The 16,073-nt window shown below is 41.6% G+C and overlaps 1 protein-coding gene across 1 annotated transcript in view; it reads right to left on the bottom strand.

The window, feature by feature from the left end:
- Positions 1-7,867, bottom strand: part of LOC119655327 (voltage-gated potassium channel subunit beta-2) — a 116,437-nt gene extending 108,570 nt beyond the window's left edge. Inside the window, exon 1 of the mRNA XM_038061168.1 lies at positions 6,576-7,867. The gene's annotated coding sequence lies outside the window, so the exon portion shown is untranslated. The remainder of the gene's footprint in view (positions 1-6,575) is intronic.
- Between the last annotated feature and the right edge of the window lie 8,206 nt (positions 7,868-16,073).

The following is a 16,073-nucleotide window of genomic DNA, read 5'->3' as shown; positions in this document are numbered from 1 at the left end:
CTGCTACCAAAGCACTAAAAACCACCAGGTTAACATTTGTGCTTTGTGTTTGTTACTCTATCTATCTATTAGATAAAGAAGATGTTGGAAAGACATATAGATAACAGCCTGTTCGACTTCATTTAGCTAATGAGTGGACTATCAGAGTGACAATATCGGTTTCGGTAAGCCCACTTTAAAATCGCGCAGTCGTGACATTAGATGCCTGGAATGGTTTAAGTTCGAGAAATAGGATTGGGTGAAGTGTGTTCGTTAAAGTAAATGACCCCACCTACTTAGCGCGGTTATCTTTTGGACACAGACGACTGGTTCCAGTGGGGGTGGTGGTTCTAGATGTGAAGCATCTAAGACTATGGAACTATATAGAGATGAGAACATTCATGCTAGCTGAGAATGATAACCAATGGTCAAACTGAGAGTAGGGCGAAAAGGCACATTATATTTGCAGAAAAAACCATTCTGTCAATTTTTGCGTTATTTAACACAAGATCGCCTCAAAATCGATCATCAGACGGGCTTATAATCAATAACAAGTTGATCTTCAAAAAGCATTTAGACTCTACATGATTCCTTACGTCGTCGCAGGCTGCTTATCGGAGGAGAGGTGAAAGCAATCCTACTTTACACCCACAGTGGACAATACTGTGTATCAGCGAGGGGCAGTATCGGGCGAGGCAAGTTGTGTTATCGCAGATTTTCTAGCGAACCAGGCGCATTACCTCTACAATGGAAGCCTCTCAGATGCATCTGCAATAACTGCAAACGACGATAAACACAAGAATGGTCGTTTATCATTGCCCGTCCCGTTCAGGAAAATATAGATAGGGTCGCCTTCCGTTGAAATACACTCCCATATGGTAGTACCTGCAGCCTTCACATTTACATTATAAAGGAGGAAGTGCGCTGCAGGTTAAAACTAGCGGACTAAAGATCCATATTACTTAGAGAATATAGATACATCCTACGCGGATGACTGCATGTATTGCATTCTCGTCGTAATATTACTCTCTGAAGAAAACGGTCCGGTGGTTCCACGCCACCCTCGTATTTCCGCTGAAATTTGCTTCAGATCTCTCCGGAATTTTTTCACTTCTCCTCTACTGTCCTGGAATAATGGTTTCGAAGGAATGGCATAATCAGCAATGAAGTTGACATCCATTCTCAATGTATAACCTATCCCATATGCATCTTCTGATCAAGGCTATGTGCCTAGTTCTTTGTTTGAGGCTGGTCTGGGTAAAGATACAGCGAAGGCACGATGCGAACACGAATTAAGGTTTGAGGCGTCTGAAGAACATTGGTAGTTGCTGCGGAGGAAACATTAGTACTGAACATATTCAATCCGGTGGTAGTGTTGACACAATTGCACTTTCAGATTTTGGACAATATGCCAGATGAGAATTTAACAGTATAAACTTGTCGAGTGGCATCAAGCTCGTTACCGCTGGCAGCAGAAATAACGCTTCCTACATATAACAATTGGGCGACACTTCAAACGTCCTGCCCATTGAATTAAATAGAAAGGGTCCGATGAATTATCACACAAGGTTCATGAGAGAACAAACATATTTCATCAGCATAGTCGAGGTGTCATGGCCCATTGAAACCTTCTGCGTCCTCAGCCTAAGGCACTATTGAAAACGTTATCGATAACTAGAAGGAATGGTGTTGGGTATAAAATGCAGCCCAAACTGACTTCAAATTCCTTCGAGATTTTACCTCAATGCAGCATTTGCCGGTAATGTATTGCTCTGTAGTAGATATTTCTCTAAAATACGCCTCCCGCGTAGAGCACTCGAAGTCCCCTTCCTGATGACGGTGTCGAGAGCCATCTCGATATCGAGGAAAGCGTTGCTTTACAAGGCGGCTTATCCCCTGTCGAGTGGGCATTTGAAATATTCTTTAATGCGTTCCTTGATTATTTGAATCATTATTTTTGCAAAAAGGCAGAGAGGCCGCATATACCTTCCCGATTCTCCCGCTGAAAATAGGTTTACTTTTTCGGAAATTTAATGATCATTTCCTGATTCCACCCATTGGAAAAACTTTCAGAATTTATGTATAAGTGGAAGTAATAATTCCGTAAGAACTGCAGTGTCTGTAAGGAACTCCAACCCTGCAACTATCTTCGGATGGAACCTCTCACCATTATTTTTTACGATACCTGAGACCATCACATGTCTAAGTAAATTGTCAACAAAGCCCGCCTTCATATTCAGATCACTCACGCCTCTACTGCACTGCTTTCAACTGCTTATGTAAAGATTCCTTCACTAACTCGACTTTTTAATTAAATCGGAAAAGTATAATCTAAATAGTAACGAAACATCGTTAAGTGTTCATGAAATAACGTAAATGTAAATACAAAGTGACCTTCAAGTCTGGAAATAAATTGATTTTAACTGGAACCTGGTAACTGGTTATTAGGGAAACAGAACCTGAAACATATGAACCACGTATGAACGTGGTACTGTATTTTGTATTCCGTTTCCTGTCTAGCGCCGATTTCCGCAATATGAGGGTGACTCTTACTTAGGCAGTTACAGCGTCGGAATTAAACTCCCGTCAGGCTTAATGATACAATACCGCGAGAGGAATGCCCATCAAGGTCTCCCGAACCTCCCACGAAGGAAATTCTAGTTCTACCATGGTATAAGAGGTTAGATATTGTCTTCTTCCCCCCAAAGCTTTGCACTGATGAAGGGGTTAAGTTGCTCCCGAAATATATATCTACACTGTAAAATAAAAATTGTAGTTTGGAGTAATCTGAAATAATAATAAACTTGTTTCTTTTTCGTTGGTGTAGATATTTATTCCTGCAAAAACCGATATTTCGGGAACCACTTGTTCCCTTCATCAGTGCTAACAAGTCCTTTGGTTTGGAGTAAGCTACTGGTCTATCAATTCTACCATGGCGTTTACTTTAATTTACTGCAAAAGTGGTTTTCCATGCCAATGTGCAGTAGGCTAAATGAGAACAATCACTCGTGCATATAAACTAACTATCAGAACATTTCCAGAAAATAAACCAAATATAGAGGAGGCGAACGGGGAAATTTCTCTAGTAGCCAGCTGGTCTACTGAGGCATTTAAAGCTACAAGAAATAATACCAGCCCGCAATGGTTACCTTTTACAGTAGCTATTCGTTCCTGGACTCGAAAAGAAATACGGAGAAATCTGGATTGAAACAAACGTTTTTGGTGGATACAATGGGAGTAACAGGAAGAACACCGGAACAGCGCTTCTTTCGCATGGGAAATGTATAGATAGACTATATGAGTTCAACAATCGTCTAAGCTCGGATAAGGAATATCAGCATATAATAAAGCAAAAGCTGAAGCGTCAAGAGGCACTGTTCCTCGTAAAATGCATGTGCCACCTTCTACTGATAAAGTAGGTAAAAATTAAGAAAATCAAGTACATATAGTTCCAGTTAGTCCACAAGATTCACATAACCTGTTAAGAAGAAAAAACCCTCTTCACCGAAAACGAGTTAGTCTACGAAAATAACTTCGAAAGTAGGTAGTTCGTCAATTGCAATGAATGGGTTCTGAAGTGAGATATTAGTCGAGCAAGCTAGGGCTAGAAAGAGAAAGTATATGATAACAATAGAATGCGAGGATTCAGACGAGTTTAATTCACAGTAAGCACTTAAATTTTAGCGATAGAACGGAAGGTATGTGAAGATACACAAACTGCTATTGTTAGTTTGCTGATGGAAGCAACAGTTCAATTGATTGCCGAGGGTAAATTAAGGATATATCGGGTCCTTTGTATATTCAAGGCGAAGCTATTTGCAAAATTAGGCTTTATATGCCTCAATTTTCACTTTTCCCAGCATGCACCAACCAGCATCATAACCGACAGGCATGTTAGAAGGGGTGCCATGTAAAAGTAGTAAAAATAAGTTAATATCAACCACTGCGAAATAAGGTATAATGCACCTGGCAACCACGCCATTTGGGCATGTAGGAGTCAAGCTTCACAGGAAATTATGGCTTCCCCGAGAGTCAGACGAAGATATATATACATATATATATACAGAAACAGAGGAAGCAACAAATGAAAGCGCGTTGATAAGACATTCCAAGCGGCATTAGAAGAAAATCATGGTCCACACTACAACAAAAAATGAACTATTGGTGGAATCAGGAAATCTCGACATTGCAAAAAGGAGACTTTCCCAAAGAGCAGGATTGAAACAGGATCATTGAAGCTTGAGAAAGAGCGTCTTACAGAAGGGTAAACGAAATTTCTACAGCCGACAGCGTAAAGATGCTAATACAAACTTATGAGGCGCTGTCTAAATGATTGTAATGACAAAGATACATTGGCAAATATTTCCTCAACTGACGTGCTCGTATGGATAAAAGAGCTACGGGATTGGCCTGGATTCCCAACACTGCTCTCAAGTTTGCTGCTAACGTCAAGCCTAAGTGAAATGTTTCCGCCTAGCGGAAGACGCAAAAATTGGTTCTACTGCCGAGGGTCTCAGAAACCAGCCTAATCTAATGATTGATGGCAGCTGGCGTTCAAGAGACGCTTGGAATCTGCGCGAGAGAAGGACAAATCTATAATTGCAGGGCTGATATAATCCATCCTTTTATACGCGGTTTCTTTATGGGTAGAATAAGACAACGCCATCCATATCGGCCAATCGCGCTGAGGTTGTATTGCGCGAGTCTTCCCTTTTCGAGAGGATAATATATAACCGGCTACATCAAATAATTGATAGTGGCGGTATTTTATCAGGTCAGCGGTTTATGGCACCAAAGTGGTTTTTGAGCTAGCCACGAAAGCCTTTGACTAAGGAAAATACTGCGCACCGGTGACTCTCGACATCAAAAACACACTCAATTTCGCTAGATGGAACCGTATTATCGAAGCCCTCATTGCAGCACAAACGCCAAATTATATATTAATCTTCGACTACTTCCGACACCGAAAGTTACTATACGATTCGAATTAAGGATCGAAGGCATACAATATAATGGTAGGAGTCTGTTTTGGGCCTTGTGCTATGGAACATAATTTATAATGGGATTTTACAAGAAGCAAGAAGCTAGCCTTAGCAAGCGAACTGAGCGAATCAGCATGGGACCAAGCGAAGAAATGGACATGCAGGCTAATCCCGAACAAAAAAATGTGATCTACATGAAACTGTGGCAAGATGAGTTACGACTAGACTCAATTCTTCAAGATTCGAAGGCCCAAGACACACAAAACCTTAAAAATGTGCATAAATCCAGATGAATTCTACGCTGTTGTAAGAAGGAGAAGTTCAGAAAGCGGAAGCGGGAGGGATAGTTCACACGAGGAAAGGTTTTTGTAAAGAAGGGGGAATTTATGTTGACCATTTTCAAGGGCAAGACATTCACAGTTCCGGGAAGGTGACCACATCACGGAGTAACACTCGAGGGTACCCCCCACGAGGAAATTAAAGAGAGCTAAAATGCGTTCGATGGAGTCAAAATCAGAGGAGGATGGAAGTACAAGGCCTGACAATTTTCCTGCTTGAGTGGAGTTTTGGTATGATGGGGAATTTCCGGAATAGGAAAAAGGAAATAAGCGAAGATTTAAGCGAGTAACACATAGAGTGACACTTTCTGAACTTGGCGCTAAACCATTAGCAGAACACCAACCAACCAGAACGTCTTGGTTAGATTCAAGGTGAATACAGTCCATTGGCGACAATAGTAGCTGAAAAAATAGCTTAACCTCGTCGGTATACAGCGACAAGTAAGGAAGGGGCGAGGTCATTGATAAAAAGTAAAAATAATAAAGGACCCAGAATAGATCCCTGTGGGACACCAGAGGAGGGCGAGAAGGAGCGGGATCTTCAGCCACACATACGCGACAAAATCGGTTAGGAAGGTGAGAGGTAAGCCATAAAACGAGTAGTATGGATTTTCAGCTTATCCATAAAAAGATTAAATTGACCTCGCAACCTATCAAACCTTCTAAAGCAATATTGCTTAATAATTCAGTAGTGAAATATGAAAATAAAAACACAACACTAGCTTCCCTAATATATTAAACTGTCTTGTTCGTGAGGACCTATCTTGCTATACAGTTTACTGATAGTTTCAACGGCAACTTCTTGAGCGGCTTTCAAAACTTTCAAACAGTGCCAATAATCGCCATTTTCAAATTTGTCTAATGCCCATTAACTGAACTAATGAAATATATCATACAAGGCTTCCACAGCATCCTTAATGGAACTGCTAGAAACGATTTGAATCCTCTACTACGAGTACGATATGTAATCTTTCCTCAATGATAGCATAACTGGCATAAAGTGAGAAGTGATATTGAAAGCTCCAATTCAGAGTCATCATCACCTCTCCGTAACCTCTGTCAAGAGACACAATAATGGCTTCCACGTTCCTCCAATAAAATTCTGATTTGAATATTCTGTAAAATTTGTTTACGTAATAAACACTCGTGGGTATAAAAGCAAACGTGATGAATTTACGTAATCCAAGTACAAGGACATTGCGCCAACACCTCGTTGGGCTGCTGAACGCCAATTAGCAAACACATGTAAAAACTATATAATGGCAAAGGCACTTACTCTAAACATACCTACAACTATTAGTTTCTATACAAGCTACCATTTATGCAACCAATAACATTTCACACATGCTCCCCCGGTACCCGCAAAAATGCAAAACCGTAGATTATATAATCCTGAGTTTCTAACATCTCCACTTTCGTCGCACACACATTTCACCGGGTGTTTTGGTCGCCTTCGGAGCTGCTGCCTCTAATGTTACTGCCACTGCTAACGAGGCTGGCGTTGCTTTCCATTTTTCACCTTAATTTCCCTCCAAATACGACTTTCCCCCGTTCACCGCCAGCCGCCTGCACCGCGTACCATGCCGGACACACAACTCACACTAGGATCAACTAACTAATTGTACACAAACCGAGCCCCAGTGGAAGGACCCGGGTGGAGAGGACGCGACTCGTTCTCACGTTTTCACATTTCTCTATGAATTTTCCATTTTTGCACAGAATTATTGCCGCTCCGGTCGCAGAAAAAGAGGTTGCACAATCTGTTCCACTACTCCACGACACGGCCCTTAAATCGCCATTAAATTGCAATTATAGCGTGTTTTATGCAACTGCACCCCAGTTCGCCCTCATGGGAAATGCAACTGCTTTCTGCGGATCGGAATTCCTTCGCTGCATACTGTTGAACATACTCGGACGAGTTCTTACGTCCAAGGAGTAATTAGGTAGGCAGTGGAATTGATGAACGATTGCGAGCACATTTGGTATTACTTGATAAATTGTCCGCGTTTAAGGACAATAGGTATCCATTCGCCAGACCAATTGTTATATAAAAACAGGGAACGATTCCGTAACCAAACTGACCTAATTTCGCTGGCACGGCTTTTCACTTTCAACTCGTTTCTCCGGTGGCGAACTCGGCAGCATTTTCCCGGCTCGCTTGAAGAATGAATTCTATTAACAATTTACAGGAAACCGTTCTAAGGACACTACGGTAGATTTTGAATTGCTAAACTATTGAACGTTAAAATGAGCCGCACTCGCGCCAAGAGCGCATACCATCGGTCAAACCGGCTCCCGTCGGACCAAATCGGACTGAAACCGGTCAAGGGTCGAGAACAGATGTAGCGAACAACACACCTAAATCCTAGAGGCTAAGAGCCAATTTGTATTATGTACTATAATATGACTAGCACAAGGCACCCGGAACACCGCAATGAAGTGCGGATTCATTTGGCGCTGCCCTTACGTCGAGTCGATCCTTGAGTCGACTGTGTTATAAGAGCGCCTATTTCGCTCATACCACGTCAAGTTCAAAACTGGAGAAAAAAACTGTCAAACTCCCTGTAACCCGACCCGTCCCGCCAGTCCAGCCAGCGGAAGCAGAAAATTGATGGTTTTGCAGGCGAACATGCGGCGTTAAAATCACTTGCAGGACACCTACTGGGAGAGGAGATTATACTCCGAAAACCAACGGCAATCCTGGAACTCCTCGTCGCCTGTTGTTCGCAAGTATAAGAGATTCTCAGGAATGCCGTACGCTAGCGTAAGCTTTTTCCTCCAAACTCAGGTGGTCCAAGAGAGTGAAATTCTTTCGGAAAGTAGACCGGGCGCATGTCCTTTTCCGTGGAGTATCACAAACAGCAGAGCTTTTACGTTACACCGGAAAATTTTGCATAATTTTTGGTTAGCATGTGACAGCCAGGAGCGTGGCGCCAAAGGTTCTTTGATGTGTTTTTGTTTTGGAAATGGTTATTGTAGCCCCTTTGAATGGTAGGAGTAGACCGCGTGTGGTAGGGGAGGAAAGTAATATTGTTTACAATGTAAGGTGTGAACGGAAGGAACACCGCAAGCTTGCAAATAGTAGGAAAGCGCTGGTACATAATATATAAGGATATCCAGTTGCAACACGTTATTATTTCATACATTGTTTGGGATTTGACTTTGCTTGTGGTTTTGTGGAGAAACAAATTGCCAGAAGACGTTGCTGCAATAGTGGGAAGTTGGATAAATGGAGAATATGTATAATAATAAAGGAGACAGAGGGTGTATGACACTTGCCACTAGGGAAATTCTGGGTTTTTGTTTGTTTGAAGTAAAGTTACTGAGGTGAACCTGATATGTGGGATTTTCGTCCCATATTTGCGTTGCACATGTGTATGTAAAAACAAAACGTGGAATTATTTATGTTCTTTCATTATTTTCGGAGGAAGATAAAGATGTAATTCCAACGCCGAAACACTCTTTGATTCCCTCTTTTCTCCCAATAAATTTTATTCTCATCCAACGTACAGATATACTAGGGTGGGTCTTTCGTGCAACGTTTTCTTGGATTAGCGTTTTCAATATGGTAATAAATTTAGAATAGAGTCGTCTATATATATGAATATGATACTTTTGGAGTACTGGCACCCTTAATTCCTTTATAGTACCCACCGTTTTCATGTACTACAAAGGAATACCGCCTCACCATTTGCTGGCTCTGGTTGTCCTCATCTTTTCTATTAAGGTTTGGTGAAGAGTAAAATGTTCTTAAAATGGGTTTACCATCTCATTTGTCTTTCCATTTGGTTTTCTTCGTGTGTGTTTGCCTGTCTTCTTAAATATTTGAAGGTGAAAATGTTATAAAGACAGCAGTTTACAGCAGTGTGTGGAACTCCCTTTCTCCTTAGTCCTTTCCAGCAGAGGGTATGCAAGGAATTACTCCACTAAGATGAATCTGCTTCGGATGACTTAGCCTTCCGCTATTCTTTGGCGCTAACCCTCGTCCATTCCTCCCAAATCCTACTTATCACGGAGATCACTGGGCTCTTCCAGACTCTTCCTCTATTTGGGTCCTCAAATGTGCACCCACATTCATCAACCAACCTGAATCGATTCAGATACTTCCTGTAACTGCGTGTCAAGGGGTGATTAATTTTGCCGTCGTCCTCAATACGGGAAAACAGTATGTGGGTCTACGATCTCTCTGTGAATTACCCCACCGTCACCGGCATTTTCCAGTGATAACATCTTACCGCTCTTTCATATTTTGAATCATTTTCGGGGGTAGCTATGCTTTTTTTCTCGTGCAGATAACATGCCACACTTAACAGAAGATCAGATGCAATAGCACACATTAACTCGCCTCACCTTGTCTTAAATGGCTCGACCAGCATTTACGTCACTAAGTGGTGTGTCATATTTATCTTCTTCCAATTGCGTTGACAAGTCAATGCTTCTTACCGACTCATATAATAACGTAAAGCGATACAAGTAATCTGTGGCTGCATATCGAGGCTCAATTGTTGGACATCATTTTTTTTGTTGGCTTTTGCCACACGCATAATCAAGATGCTCTTTAAAATTGATCTTCGCGTGAATTATCAGCACCAAGTGCTTTACAATCGGCGTAGAAGTGATACTGTAACTATCATCGTCTTTTAGATCATCTCCAGCCACGTTTTTATCGCGGATGCATAATATTCAATCTTTAACATGTTCAGGCGATGAGAACCAAAGCCAAATCATCCGCAAAACTGATTATCGCTAACTCCTTCGACACGGGAAAAGCAAAGGCCCCGTGAACATCACGCTCACAGGAGAGGACCCAACACTGACACTTGTGGCACTCCTTCTGCGATTATGTATCCATCATCCATATCGTATCATCGTACAGTTTCTTAGCCAAAGGGCTAAGGACATCCGTTTTAGCCACTTCCAGATGACTAAATGCGTGTTTTACCGAGCGGAGAAATCCTCTTATACCAAGCATGCTTCAAAGATGCTATACTGCCAAGGAATGCAATAGGGACCCGAAATGCCTATTGAGAAAAAAACGGGAAGGGCATATTGCCGGAAGTAGTAATGCCCGCAATTCAGGAAGGCGTTGACTATAATGGAAAAATGAGGTTCATTCTAGTAAACCTTAATCATTGCAGGGTCGCTCAAGATTTACTTGAGTAGACCACTCACAAGTCTGAGATGGGCCACTCAATCCCACATTGTCTGAGTTTCAAGACATGCTAGGCAACCTTGTTAATGACGCAGGTGGGTGAAAGTTCAAATGTGATTGTCGGAATTTCAATGCGGATGATTCGAATAGGAAAGCAGAGAGAACAATGCAAAGTGCCAAAGCAGATTATAGGCTTTTGCACAGTTAGATATACTCTGATCAACGAAGGGAAACAAAGTCGAGTAGGACAAGAGGCTTCATGAAAGTATAGCAATACTAACCAAGTAAGGCTTTTGAAATAATTAAGACTTGCTGTTTCTATTCGCTAGTAATATTTATTCAACTTGCAAGTACCGTCCTTGACTTATTAGCACTGATGAAGGGAACAAGTGGTTCCCGAAATATCGGTATTTACAAGCTTAATAAATATTACTAGCAACAGAAAAGGCAAGTCTTAATTATTTCAAAGAATTTAATCGCGAAGAACACCGCGAAATTACACTTAGCCACCTAAGGCTGGTGTCCCCACTGAAAAAGCTCTCCATGTGACAATGCATTTGATGTGTCTATGCCTAAGAGAAGCACATTCCTCAATAGAAGACCCAACCTTCGATCAGCCAGCCACCGAACATGACGAATGGCTCCGAGGGCGGTAGGTAGGATCAATCAGGTGCAGGTGCATCATGCATACAAGGAAGCCCGCAAAAATATCTAGTTGACCATCAACTGCAGCAAAAGGGAATAATTTTAGGAGCTCTGCTATGAGGTGGATGTAAACCCGTGAAGGAGTGCCTAAAGAATTGCTATGAAATAATTCCGCAGACCACCAAGAGAAGGGCGACTGACAAATTTCAACTTCCGGTAGTAACCACAGACAAGCTGTTGATGATCTCGGATATGTTCGCTGAGTTGTTCAAGGGTGCATATCTGTGTTGCTGCCTAAGACTGGCACTTATAGAGGAAAAGACCTCTCTCTCCATAATGGAGGTCCTTAAAAAAAGAGGAATTCGATGGAGACTCTAGGTGAAGAGCTATAACCAGAAAACTGTATACAGAGAATTGTAACTTGCCAGGATGATATGATCAAGTCCATGATCGCAATGCATAGGCAACGGAGATGAGCTGGCCTTGCATCTGAGATAGTACATTGTCCAAAAACTCTGGATATAAAAAATGTTTGAGTTGTGGAACGACTTGCAGCAGAGGAAAAATAAGAAACAAATAGGAAAGGATGGGCTTGATGATGAATGTAGTCTGTGACGCTGCGATAGCAAATGTCAATGGGACGTTGGGAAGATAAAGCTCCAGAGTCAGTTCAATGTCAAAAAAATGTCCCGAAGTGCCGCGTAACACTGAGTGCGCTGGGTGAATATTGTTCCCATCTGATGAAGATTGGTTGTTGGAAGATATTTGATTTGGAGTAACTATCGAATTGGGTCACATCCGAAAAGTGGGAAGCTGTCAATCCTCAGTTTTAAGGAGCAATTTTCACCAACATGTTATACGAGAGCTCAATGAGGCAACTGAGAGGGGATATATAGCTTAAAAGTGCCTCCAGAAAGGAAGAGATTAATTCAACTGCCTATTGAATCAAAGCTAGCGTGATAGTGCATTAAAGTAACAGTCGCAGTGTATCATGCCTACTATTGTCGGAGCAGTAAGTGCTATTCGATGGATATTTTGCACTAAGGGAAACAATGGTAAACCCAAGAAACCCCAGAATGGAATGGTTCCCTATCAGACCCACCAACTGCCAGATGCGATAAACCGATGTGGACGAAGTCATAATATCAATGGTGATATTAAAATTAAAGACTGAAATCTACTTTGGACTCTTTATATCAGGACTAATGTATAGTCTTCTACATATCAATAAGAAAATTTATGACTTGCGGTTTCGTCCAGGGCAGAAGCAACTTATAAGATGCCTTACCTCTGCCCTGGGAGCAGCGTGACCGAAGTAGCTACCAGGTAGTATTTGCTTCCTTTTATTAATTCAAAAACACGTCATGTGTATGAATTTTAACGATATGAGGTGAGGCAGCGTCTGATGAGTTGCCTCTGCCCTGGACGAAACCGCAAGTCATACATTTTGCAACTTGGGTGCTTGCTCAAGGATGAGGGTTCCGTGGACCGCAACCGTGATAGCTCTCCAACTGGTCCGGTCCGCCATTAAGTGGATGGTGAACTTAGGAATCCTTCGACAAAATTTTAATAAGGAAATTTAAAATCAGAGAAGACAATATTATTTCTTGAAACGAAAATTTGAAAACGTAAATTTGGCTAACTTCTGGTTATTGCACTTCGGCCCGGCTTAGAATTTCTTATACTGCTTAAGTTTGGGGACGACTCTAATCGCATCCAATGATTGCTTGGATTCTCACGGCATTGACTTTTGGGACAAGTGGCTGAGACATTTGAATTATAGACCGATGCAGAAGTTTATCGCAAATTCAAGGAATGTGACTGAAGTTGACAAAGCAAGTGTGAAATGCCACAACGCGGGTATCAAGAGTAAATAGAATTGGTTATTGGCACACAACTACAGAGAAATTTCCATTTTCAGGAAAGAATAAATTGAAGTGAAAAGCAATGGAGAGGATTGTTTGGAATATGAGGGAAGTTCACATCCACGTTTTTTGGTCCACGGACCCCTCGTTCGGGGCATAGCACCCAAGCATTCAAAAAGAGGGACTAACAGTTCCGTCCAGGGAAGAGCCAACTCATCAGACGCTGCCTCATCTCTGCCGGGACTACTCAATAATACGGCAGCGTGACCGAAAGTGGCAAGGGATGGAAAACGCTCCTTTATGCAAGCGTAGAAACACGACAAGGGTGCGAATTATATCCAAGTTTTTGGAGCGAATTCCACCTCTTGCCACTTTCGGCCACGCTGCTCCCATGGCAGATATGAGGCAGCGTCTGATGACTCTACCCTAGACGAAACCATTAGTTACGGTTCCTAGATATACACAAATGAATCGACGTCTTGAATGCTCTGCCCATTTATAGACATAGGGAGAGTGCAATGACTCGTTTCTCTGCAGTAAAGCTCTAACATACTTGTCTCCCTTTCGAAATCCAGAGCCATTTGGCCAGCCTTCATGAGCCCGTAAAACAGCAAACAGATCTCATCATCGTAGTTGAGGTGTTTGAAGAAAAATGTTATAGTCCATTAAAATCCTTCACGTCCTCCAGACAAGGCAGCATGAATTACGTCACCGATAGCAAGAAGAAATAATATCGGCGACAAGATGCAACCCTGGACCGACGTCGTGGTGATGCAACACGTGACATTTTTTGCCATCATATGTTTCTCTAATAATAGCGATTAGTTTCTACGCGTACTGTTCCAAAATGATCAATGCAGGAGGATCCGGAGTGGAAACTAGCATGCTCTCTGTCGTCCAAGCTTTTGGGTTGTTCTTTATTGCGTTCCAGGCAGGCCACGTGCAGATATCCCTCCAATTGTCACACCCAAAACGGGTGCCCTTCTTTGTAGTCTTAACGCTCATCTCCTTCTTCTACTCTCCGGGAAAGGTCTCGAATTTCCAGGATTTGCGTGCGAGCGTAACTGTTGGTGAAGCAATAAATATCCCATTAAGCCCAACGGCGAAATTATTTATATTCTGCTTAGAGGAACAGTCAGTATTCGTGCAGTGAATCCCTATCCGAGGCCTTTCTAACGTTTCGGCAGCAGTAAAGTTTCGAAATTTGTAGGTTGCTAGCTCATGAATTTCTATCCCTTTTAGTTGCCCTCTATGACAAGCAGGGGAAGGTTTTGAGCATATTCTTAAGCCCCACATGAAATAATAGAAATGGGGGAGGGGGGAGAGGAATTAAAAGGAAACTTGGAGGATAAGTTTGACGCCGAAGAATTGTTCAAAAAAGCTTTCAATGATACTTCGGGAAAGAGGAAGCTGAAAAGGCAGAAAATCACCAAAGAAGTCGATCAGTACGAGTTCTAAATGCACAACACTTCTCAGTGGTTAAATATGAAAAAGTTGAAAGCAAAGAAAGCAATTTAATTACTCGTCAATTTGGATGAACGAAACAAACAAAAAAAGGAAAGAAAATAACTAAGAAATGAGGAAAGAAAACCAAGGGTGTATATAGATTGCAACAGTTTTAAGGAACCACTGAAATCATTGTAAAGGTTCCAGTGCACCAATTTACCAGTGAGTATTTTGAAAATTTTCAGGGAGTCATAAATGTCTAGTTTTTTAGATGGACACTGGCTTCCCCCTGGCTTAATACAAACACTCCTGGTCCCGGTATATCTACTCTCCGAGACACCTAAATATTACATGGCTATTCAGACCATAGTGAATCTTCCCACCTCGTCTCTCAAACCAACTTAGGACCATCTATAATGGAGTCCGCTTCTCTTTACTTTTTAAGGACAATGGGGGAATCCCACAAGAGTAATATGTCGGGGTAGCTTCGAAACCACATGTACAAAAGTGAAGCTACCGACCCTTCTATTGCACCACTATCACCAAGTGTAAGCCATGATCCTGGTGTAATTACAACGTGTAATTCGCTGTGTAAGAGAGGGGAAGCAAAGTGTACAAAAGCACCACCCCACATTAACGAGCCTGACTAGCGTGTTAACGAGACACTTCAGTAAAGGGTTGGACCCATACAATCAACTTACGCCACGTTTTCAGTTTTTAGGATAGCTCTGTTTTTTGGGCTTCTCACACATATGAGGGTAGCTTACCTGAACTGAATTCCTCCAGAAATTAATAATTTTCTCTAAAATACATTTCAATAGGCTTTCGTCTACCCATAAAGTGACTAACTTCAAAAATCCTTTCACTGTACTTTATTTGGGAATAGCTTGCAGTCCGTGGTCAAATTAATGTTGCATATACAAACTCAAAGGAACTTGATTCAAATACTAAAGATTAGTGACGATTTATAAAACCAAATTTGAATGCATGTTGACCAACTTTGAAGGCTTTCACAACAAAATAATCCTCTCCATTACCTCTGCAGTGAATACTTGGAAACACTTAAATGTGAGGAAGCCTAACAAAGAATTTGGGTCAATCCTTACAAGTCCCTACAGATCCTTCTCATTGCACCTGAGTATGCACATCCTTGCATCCCCAAAAACATGCAGACGGCATTGTAACGGACACAGCTTGGTAAAATTAGCCCCAATAGGATTTCACTCTACGAAAACCATTTCTCATGCATGCATGAAAACGACTATGACCAGTTTCCATAACAATTTCCACAGATCCTTGTTAAATTAATTCAAGCCGGATACACTTAATTCCGCCCATTTACTTTTCAACTCCCTCGACAATAATACTATTGTATGCATAAGCAGGTTCGCTGCATTTACACAGAAAAATTCAAATAAAAAAAGGGAAAATTACAAGGTGTACATCGAAGGAAAAAAGAGTATAATCTGATGGTCTTAAAACATTTTCATCTGCAGTCTACATTCTATTGTAGTTGGGATCATGGAAGGGGTGGTGGTAAAGGCTTGGAAATTCCCGTTGAAATTGGAGAGACAAAGGAGCGATGCGACTGAAAGTTTTGAACATGGGATTTTCATTTGTGTGAAGTTAAAAAGCTTTTGAAGAAAAAAGTTGAACTCAAATGCAG

Source organism: Hermetia illucens, chromosome 4, assembly GCF_905115235.1.
Source record: "Hermetia illucens chromosome 4, iHerIll2.2.curated.20191125, whole genome shotgun sequence".
In the NCBI taxonomy this organism is placed as follows: Eukaryota; Metazoa; Arthropoda; class Insecta; order Diptera; family Stratiomyidae; genus Hermetia; species Hermetia illucens.
The sequence above is the reverse complement of the archived record's forward strand: the minus strand, read 5'-3'. Positions and strand labels throughout refer to the sequence as shown.